A 9,895-nucleotide genomic window follows, 5' to 3' on the forward strand; every position below is an offset into this window, starting at 1 on the left:
AGCTAAAAGGAAAAAGCAAAAAGGTTTGGTGTACTGGGTAAGAGCTTGCCAGACAAGCCACTTCAAGAGGTACCAGGGGTCAGAGGAGAATCTGAGAGGATGGGGAAAGGCAGAGATACTGGGGAACAGAAATGGGAAATGGGAAAGATGAGCCTGGGATATGCAGCAGCCAGAGGAAGCTAGGGACCAGATGCTGAGGCTGTAGAACAGGTTGGAGGGGCAGGAAAGGGACAGACCCATGGGACAGTTGGAGAGGCAAAAGGACCTCTGAGGATGAGGAGTAGCCAAGGGCACCAGAGGCAACAAGGAACAGTCGTAGAGGTTGGGGAGTAGCCAGAGGGAACAGCAAAGTGGACATCAAAGATATATCTGGTTTGAATAGCAGCCTGTCTGACCTGGGAACAACTAGAGGGACTAGAGAACAGCTGGAAGGCATAGTATCCATTCCCGAAGCCAGAGGCCCCATGTAGTGGGCACTGGGGTTAAGGGACAGTTGCAGAAGCCAGAGAGAGTCTGGGGAGCATCCAGAGTTCCCTGAGATAGGGCAATAGGGGCTTCATGGGATGTGGAACTTCACTGCTACAACAGGGAAAGTCCTAGGCAAACTGGGACAGTTGGTCACCCTGCCCAAGAAACAGCCGAAGGAGCCAGTCAAAAGTCAGATGTAATGCAAGTGATGCAGAAGGTGAAAGTACAGAACCCAGCTGTGGCACAAAGCACACAGAAGTAGTATGTGTTGATGATCAAGAGCCTAGGCTAGGAGCCAGGTAGACCAGCACTTCACAGACAGTGGTCCATGGACCAGATGCAGAGCACCAGATGAGAGCATATTAGAAATGCCTTCCAGGACTGCCCAAGGAGCAGGGAAGAATTGGGTCTACAAAGAAGTCAGAGGAGTCAAAAGGCAGTCAGTCTGTGTCAACTAGAAGGAATGAGAAAGGCTCATCAGGACCAGGGAGCAGCCAGATGGACTAGGGTGCAACCAGAATGGTGCCACAGACTAAGGATCAGCTAGAGGAATAGCTGTCAAAGGGAACACAGGACAGTCAGAGGCATCAGGGATCAGTCAGAGGGAAGAAGAAACAGGAGGCATGGAACAAGGGACAATCAGAGGAAGCAATAAACAGAGGCATCAGGAAACAGACCAGGGGACAGTCAGAAATAACAAGAAACATTTAGAAGGAACAGTAAACAGAGGGATGAAGGAAGAGTCAGATGGGGACCATGCAGAGGGAACAAGAATCAGGAGAGGGAGCAGGGAGAAGTTAGGGGACAGGAGTGGGTAGGGTAAGCAGGGAAAGCCAGAGGGAGGAGCATGGGAGCAGGAAAGACTAGGGCACCCCCAGCCCCAGGCGAGGGCACAGTGAGCTACACTGCATACTTTCAGGCAGCCTAGTAAGTGCGCTAGGAGCCCTCCTGCTAGGCTGGGATAGGGTTTAGAAGGGCAGGGTTATATCACAGGAGGTGATGGAGAAGTGTGCTGGGGCAGGAGTGAGAGCAGCCCTTGGGGACTGAGCCCCAAGCCGGCTGCAGGGTGGGACAGAGCAGATGGCCAGGGACAGAATGGGCAGTGAGTGGCCAATCCTGGCAGCACAGCGTTCCCTTGGGGTGAGAGTGCAGAATGTTTTGGGACTGAGACATTGCTGTGTGGTTCACTGGCGAGCTGTCAAGAGCTGGAGTGGGGATCCTCACCTAGGATGAGGGAGTCCTTGTAAGTGTCCTGGTGGTGGCAGAGACACAGGCCATCCTCCATGGTAGAAATGGGCCATAAAACCAAACCTTTTTGTATGTGGCTGCTGAGGCTAGAATCTGGGTGGTTCTATATTAGCAACTTTGTATCCAAGTCACTAGCTCCAAAATCCCTCTCCATCACATCACATAAGCCTACCCAGCCAGGGTGGAGTCCAAAGTGAAAGGGATCAGAGGGGCATCTGTGCCTGGCATGGTCTTTTTACCCTTTCCCTGTGTGACTCCCAGGGAGGGAGAGACAGATGAGTGTGGTCTTTTGTCCACCAGCTTGGGCTGTCAGAGTTGTTAAAATATTTAACAATGTCTGAAAAAGTATATATATATATATATATATATATATATATATATATATATATATATCTGAATCACTTTGCTGTACATCTGAAACTAACACAACATTGTAAACTAACTATGCTTCAAGTTTTTTTTAATTAATTAATTTATTTGTTTTTGGCTGTGTTGGGTCTTCGTTGCTGTGCGCAGGCTTTCTCTAGTTACGGCAAGCGGGGGCTACTCTTTGTTGTGGTGCACGGGCTCTCGGCACGTGGGCTCAGTAGTTGTGGCTCACAGGCTCAAGAGCACAGGCTCAGTAGTTGTGGTGCATGGGCTTAGTTGCTCTGTGGCATGTAGGATCTCCCCAGGTCAGGGCTCGAACCCATGTCCCCTGCCTTGGCAGGAAGATTCTTAACCACTGCGCCCCCAGGGAAGCCTGCTTCAATTTTTAAAAATGGTAAAACAAAGTTTTTTAAAAATGTTTACCAGTGCCAAATGATAGAATATTTTAATTTTCCCATACTGGTTGGCAAATAGCCACTCCTCCCCGCCACCTGAGGCTCCTCCCCTGTGTCACCTACACACCTGCCAGTCTGTCCTGGGGTCACCAGCAAGAGAGCAAGGATCAGGAGGATGGGCAGGCAGAATGAGAGCTTCCCTCAAGCCTGACCCCAGGGCTTTCCCTGGGTGAGTGCCCTTGTGCAGTGAAGGGGAGTAGGTCAGACATGCTGCTAGAGGCTCAGGTGGAGGTCCTGCTCTCAGCAACCCTTGGGGCTGTGCTCAGGAGAGCTGGTGGATGGAGAAGTGCTGGGCACCACCCAGTGCTTGCGGATCTGCCCCCGGAGCTGCTGGTGGTGGAGCAGATACTGTGAGTTCCATGCCTGCTCTGTGCCCCTGAACACTCACTATTAAGGGCCCCCAAAGAACAAAGGTCTTTCAATGAATAAAGTTTCCTCATTTCCTCACAGTTGAATCACTAGATCTTGTCTTTGATACTTAGGGCATTTTTTGTGTTGTTTAGGAAATCCTCACCTACCCCAAGGCCTAAACAAATATTTACCTATATTTTCTACTAAGAGTTTTAAAGCATTAATTCTTTTGAAACGTTTGATTCTTTTGCCCTTCACCCAGAACCACTAATTGTTAACATTTTGCCACATTTGCTTTCTCTTCTCAATTTATGTATATATGTATGTATGTATGTAGTGTATACACACAGAAATATTTAAAACTTTATTTTCTGAACCACTTGGGAGTAATTTGCAGACATAATTCCCCTTTACCCTTAAATACTTAATGTGTATCTCTTAAGAACAAGGACATTCTCTTACATAATCACAGTACAGTTATCAAAATCAAGAAATTGCACATTGATCTAGTACTATCTAATATTTGATGAGTATTATCTAATTACCTAATGAGGTGAAAAACGGCCTCTGTGCACCAGTGCCAAATCGAATCTCAGAGACAGAGTTTTGGGTGAAGTAGAGAAGAGTAGCTTTATTGCTTTGCCAGACAAATGGGGACACAGTAGGCTCCTGCCCCGAAAAACTGTGTGTCCCAACCTGGGAGGATTGGATGAGGAGTTTTATAGCAATGGTTCAAGAGCAGGCTTGCTGGTAAGGATTAGAGTGCGTGCAGGGCCTGCACTCCTTTAATCTGGTCTCAAGTAGTCTCTTGAGGAGCTTCTCTGGTTCCTTTAATCTGGCCTCATGTGGTCTTCTCTGGAATGAAGAATGCTAACACCTTCCATTTGTTGGGGGTTTTAGTTCTGTAAAGAGCTCAAAGATATTATGTGTATCCCTTGAAGAGGAACCAGGACCCTGCCCCAAGGCTGCACTATTGTTTTTTGGCTGCTTCTCCTTTGTCTCTGCATCCCCTCCCTTAACTGATTAGCAACTGTTCAAATCTGCCCTTTGGAAGTCAGGGAAGGTCATGGAGGCTGGAATCTATTCCCTACAAACAAGAAATGTGGGACAGGGAGTTCCCTGATGGTCCAGTGGTTAGGATTCCAGGCTTTCACTGCCAGGTTCAATCCCTGGTTGGGGAACTGAGATCCCACAAGCCATGCAGCATAGCCAAATAAATAAATAAATAAAGACAAAAATCTTGAAAAAAAAAAAAGAACAGGGGACAGAAAGGCTTCCATGCCCAGGAGCCCCACACGGTCCTGCTCGGTTTCACTAACATACAATTTGTAAATAATTTTCCCAGTTGTCACGATAACATCCTTTATAGTATTTCCCCCGATCCAGGATCCAATCCAGGCTCATGTATTATGTTTAGTTGTCATGTCCCTTTACCCTTTAATCTGAAACAGTTCCTTAGGCTTTCCTTGACTTTCATGACACCATTTGGAAGAATGTCCCTCAATTTGGGGTTTTTTTTCCTGCTTCCTCATAATTAGATTCAGGTTTTTCATTTTTGTCAAATATCACAGAAATGATGCTGTGTTCTTCTCAGTGTCTCACATTGGCAAGAATTCAATACCAATTTGTCCTTTATTGATAATGTTAACTTTGATCACCTGGCTAAGATGGCATCTGTCAGGTACTGTAAAGTTACTATATTTCTCTTTGTAATTAACAACTAGGTTGTGGGGAGATACATTGAGACTATGTATACATTGAGACTATTTCTCATGCTTTTGTCCGCTGATTGTAGCATCTAGCAATGATTCTTGCCTGTAACAGTTAATTACGGTGCTATTTCCCTAATGGTGTTTTTCTAATTCCATCATTTCTTCTATATTGATTAGTTGGCATTCTCCTATAAGGAAAAAATTCCTTTCTCTGACTGCTGAAATGACAATTATATGCCAGGCACAATGAGCACACCTTGAGTTACCATTTGTCACTAATAGGAACTAGAGCTTCTTGGAGATATGACTGACTCCAGGGTTGGAACAGAGAAAGTACAAAATGACTCATTGTGCTGGGAAGTAATGAAGCACTCAAAAGATGGGAACATGTCAAAATGACACAGGAGCCACTTTGAAGGAGCTCCCTCTGGTCAAATCTGGGACAATATGAGTAGCAAAAGAAATCATAATAGTAATAGATTATCATCTACTGAATAAAGTAGGAAGTGACCAGACCCTATAATACATAGGTAGGCAGATAGAGAGGAAAGAAGTGAATTCCCCCCATTTTTTATCTCTTTTCTTGGCTGTGCTGCACGGCTTGCTGGGTCTCAGTTCCCCGACCAGGGATTGAACCCTGGCCACAGCAGTGAAAGTGCCAAATCCTAACCACTAGACCACCAGGGAACTCCTGTGAGTGCTCCTTTTTAATAGCATCTTGATCTTTTTTGCTGTGTCCCCTACTTCAATCTTTCTGAGGATAATTTAGTAGTTTGTTAAAACTTTTTATTTGGAAATAATTATACATTTATAGGAAGTTGCAAAGATGGTACAGAGAGGTCTCATGTAACTCTTTACCCAGTTTCCCCTAATGATTACATCCTGTGTCACTAGAGTACAATTATCACAAATAGGAAATTGACATTTCTGCAGTGTGCGTGTCGTTCTCTGCCATTTTACACATGTGTAGATTCCTGTACAATAATCCAGATACAGAACTATTCCATCACCACATAGGTCTCTACTGGTGTTGACGTTTTACCAGTTAGAGTGAAGTGTAGAAAACTTAGCTCCCTTTAAGTCCCTTTAGCCTCACCAATTACAATTGTCTTAAATATTTCCTCTACATACATGGAGATCCACATCATAAAAATGTTATACTTTTTACTTTGACCTTCAAATATAATTTAGAAAACTCAAGAGGAAAAGGAAAGTCTGTTGTATTTAAACATATTTTTTCTCTTTCCATTTTTCTTCTTTCCTGATGTTCAAAGACTTCTTTTACCATCTCCGTTCTGTTTAGAGAACTTCCTTTAAGCCATTCTTTTAGGGTAGGTCTGCTGACAACAGATTTTCTTAGTTCTCCTTCTTCTGAGAATATCTTGATTTCCCCTTCATTTCTTCTTTCTTAGTAACAGCTTTATTGAGATATAATTCACATACCATAGTTTACCCATTTAAAGTGTCCAATTCAGGGACTTCCCTGGTGGCGCAGTGGTTAAAAATCTGCCTGCCAATGCAGGGGACATGGGTTCAAGCCCTGATCCAGGAAGATCCCACATGCCGCAGAGCAGCAACATGTGCCACAACCACTGAGCCTGCGCTCTAGAGCCCATGAGCCACAACTACTGAGCCCGTGTGCCACAACTATTGAAGCCCACGTGTCTAGAGCCCATGCTCCACAACAAGAGAAAGCCCGTGTGCACCAACAAAGACCCAACACAGCCAAATATAAAAATAAATAAATAAATTTATTTTAAAAATAAAGTGTCCAATGTTTTTTGTATGTTTATGGATATGTGCAACCATCACTATAATCAATTTGAGAACATTTTCATCACCTCAAAAAGAAACCCCATACCCCTAAGCCATCACTCTGCCCCACCTCACCTCCCTGCCTCCTCCAACCCTAAGCAAACATTAATATGCTTTCTGTCTCTATAGACTTTACTCTTCTGGACATTTCACATGAATGGAATCACATAACATGTGATCTTTTTGTCCGGCTTCTTTGACTCAGCATAATGTTTTTAAGGAGCTCCCTCTGGCTAAACCTGGGACAATTTGAGTAGCAAAAGAAATAATGATAGTAATAGGTTATAACCCACTGAATAAAGTAGGAAGTCACCAGTCCATAATAGGTCAGCAGATACATATGTAGGTAGGCAAATAGATAGGGAAGAAGTGTAGCATGTACATGTAGTAACATGTATCAGTATTTCCTTCCTTTTTGTGGCTGAATAATATTCCATTGTGCAGGTGTATCACATTTTGTTTATTCATTTGTCAGCTGATGTACATTTGGGTTGTTTCCACCTTTTGGCTATTATAAGTAATGCTGCTGTAAACATTTGTGTACGTGTTTTTATGCAGATATATATTTTCATTTATCTCAAGTATATATATACATCTAGGAGTGGAATTGCTAGGTCAAATGATAACTCTATGTTTAATAATTTGAGGAACTGCCAGACTGTTTTCTAAAGCAGCTGCACCAGTTTACATTCCCACCAGCAGTGTTTGTATGAAGTTTCCAATTTCTCCAAATCCTCATCAGCACTTGTTATTATCTGACTTTTTGATTCTAGCCATCCTAGTGAGTGTGAGGTAGTATCTCATTGTGGTTTTGATTTTCATTTCCCAGATAATTAATGATGTTAAGCATCTTTTCATGTACTTAATGGCCATGGCTGCTTCATTTCTTAAGGATAATTTTGCCAGATATGGAATTCAGGGTTGACAGTTCTTTTCTTTCAGCACTTGAAAAATGTGCCATTTCCTTCGCTCCACCATGGTTTTGGGTGAGAAATCTGCTGTCACTTTAATTGTTTTTCCCCTATAGGTAAGGTGTCATTTCTCTCTTGCTGATTTCAAGATTTTTTCTTTGTCTTTAGTTTTCTGAAGTTTGACTATAATGTGTCTTTGTATAATTTCTTTGGTTTATCCTTTTGGGGTTTGCTCAGCTTCTTGAAACTCTAAGTTGATATCTTTTGCCAAATTTGAGAAATTTTCAGCTATAATTTCTTCAAATACTTTTCAGCCCCACGCTTTCTCCTCTCTTTCTGGAACTCTGATGACATGAATGCCAGATCTTTTATTATAGTCTCAGAGGTCCCTGAGGCTCTGCTCATTTTTTTTCCAGTCAATTTTCTTTCTGTTGTTCAGATTGGATCATTTCTATTGTTCTGTCATCAAGTTCTCTAATTCTTTCCTCTGTCCTCTCTATTCTGCTGTTGAGCTCTTACACTGATATTAAAATTTTAGTTATTCTATTTTTCAGTTCTAAAATTTTCATTCTGTTCTTCTTTATATCTTTTTTTCTGAGACTTTCTGGTTTTGCATTTAAGTATATTGAAGCATTTTTTAAAAAATAATAACAAAGTACTGTTAGCACAGGGACAAAATGTTCCCCTGATGACTCTAATGCATAGCCAGGCTTTTTTTTATATATTTATTTATTTGTTTGGTTGCTCCAGGTCTTAGTTGCAGCAGGTGAGCTCCTTTGTTGCAGCTCACAGGCTCCTTAGTTGTGGCATGTGAACTCTTAGTTGTGGCATGCATGTGAGATCTAGTTCCCTGACCAGGGATCAAACCCAGGCCCCCTGCATTGGGAGTGCGGAGTCTTAACCACTGTGCCACCAGGGAAATCCCTGAAGCATTTTTATAATGGCTGCTTTAAAATCCTTGATAATTCTAACATCTGTGTCATCTCAGTGTCAGTGTCAGTTGATTGTCTTTTCTCATTCCAGTTAAGATTTTCTTGCTTCTTCACATGATGCCTGATTTTCAATTATGTCCTGGATATTTTGGGCACTCTGAGACTCTGGATATTATTTAAATCTTGTGTTTAGCAGTCTGCCTCCAACACTGTTCTGCTAAAAAAAGGAGAATCTCCTTCTTACTGCCAGGTGGAGGTGGAAGTTCAGGTCCCTAATTAGCCTCCTTTGACACCCCAGAGGGGACAAGCACTTTGTTGATCCTGGGTGGAGGTGGAATGTCATGCTCCCCACCAGACCACTTCTGACACCACCCTGGTGGGGAGACAAAAAGGTACCTCATTACTGTGTTGGGGGTAGAAGTTCAAGATCCCCACATAGCCTAAATTGACACTGTGTGGGAGGGGCCTCATTATCCCCAGGCAGGGATGAAAACCTAGGCTCCCCACTCAGCCTTTGCTGATGAAAACTGGGATGGGAGCTGCAGCTTTTTTCTGTGATGCTTGGCTGGAGTAGGGCAGTAATTATCTAAATTTTTCTTTCTTGTTACATTGGCCCTTTCCTGGTACTTTGGCTAGAGATAGCAGGCTTTCTTGGGACTGTTTTTATCTGCACCAGTTGGCATTCTGGGTTGCCAGCTTCTCCACCACACAGTCCAAGATATATGGGGTGAAAAGAAAACTCAGGGAAATCACTGCTGTGTCACTCCTCAGGTTCCAAGGTCCCTAGGCAGTTAGCCTCCTTCTCTCCAACTGACAGTCTTCTTATCTTTTTTTTTTTATATATAATGTCCAGCTACTTAGCAGGAGAAATAGGGAGAATTGTATCTGTTCCATCTTGAGCCCATTGGTAACTTTTAAACTTAATTTTTTAATAGGTAATACATTCACATAGTTCTTTCCCCCAGTCCCACAGATTTCCCTAACCAAGAAACCAGTCTTGATTAGTTGGTGGGTGGGTGGGTGGATGGGTGGTATATGCTTATAGATTATGCAAATAAAAGCAACTAAGAAAATATCCTTCATATTTTTCCACAGATAATAGATACTGTTACTGTTATGCTGAACACTGATTTTTAAAATTACTGTTAATTTTAAACTTTTTTATCATGAAATATTACACACATTTTGAATAATGCTGCTGTAAATACTCTTGAACATGCCTCTTGTTGCACATGAGCACATATTCCAATTGAGCATATTTCCATGGATGGAATCACTGTGTCCTTGTGTATGCATATTTCAACATTACCAGGTAAAGCCAAAAGGTTTTCCAATATGGTCATCCAATTTACAGCTCCATTAGACATATGAGAGTTTTCGTTGCACCATGTTCTCTTCAACACTTCATATTGCCATTCTTCAAAAAACTTTTTTATTGGGGTATAGTTGATTTATAATATTATATACGTTTCAGGTGTACAACATAGTGATTCACAGTTTCTAAAGGTTATACTCCATTTATAGTTATTATAAAATGTTGGCTATATTCCCTGTGCTGTACAATATATCCTTGTTGCTTATCCTTGTATGCTTATACATAGTAGTTTGTACCTCTTAATTCCCTACCCCTACCT

The 9,895-nt window shown here is 42.4% G+C and overlaps 2 protein-coding genes across 2 annotated transcripts in view; one reads left to right on the plus strand and one right to left on the minus strand.

The window, feature by feature from the left end:
* The window catches only part of ZNF157 (zinc finger protein 157), a 505,987-nt gene that overhangs the window by 439,206 nt on the left and 56,886 nt on the right, over window positions 1-9,895 (minus strand). The window lies entirely within an intron of this gene.
* ZNF41 (zinc finger protein 41) overlaps window positions 1-9,895 on the plus strand; it is a 52,015-nt gene that overhangs the window by 29,974 nt on the left and 12,146 nt on the right. The window lies entirely within an intron of this gene.

The sequence above is a fragment of the Delphinus delphis genome, chromosome X (assembly GCF_949987515.2).
Source record: "Delphinus delphis chromosome X, mDelDel1.2, whole genome shotgun sequence".
Classification (NCBI taxonomy): Eukaryota; Metazoa; Chordata; class Mammalia; order Artiodactyla; family Delphinidae; genus Delphinus; species Delphinus delphis.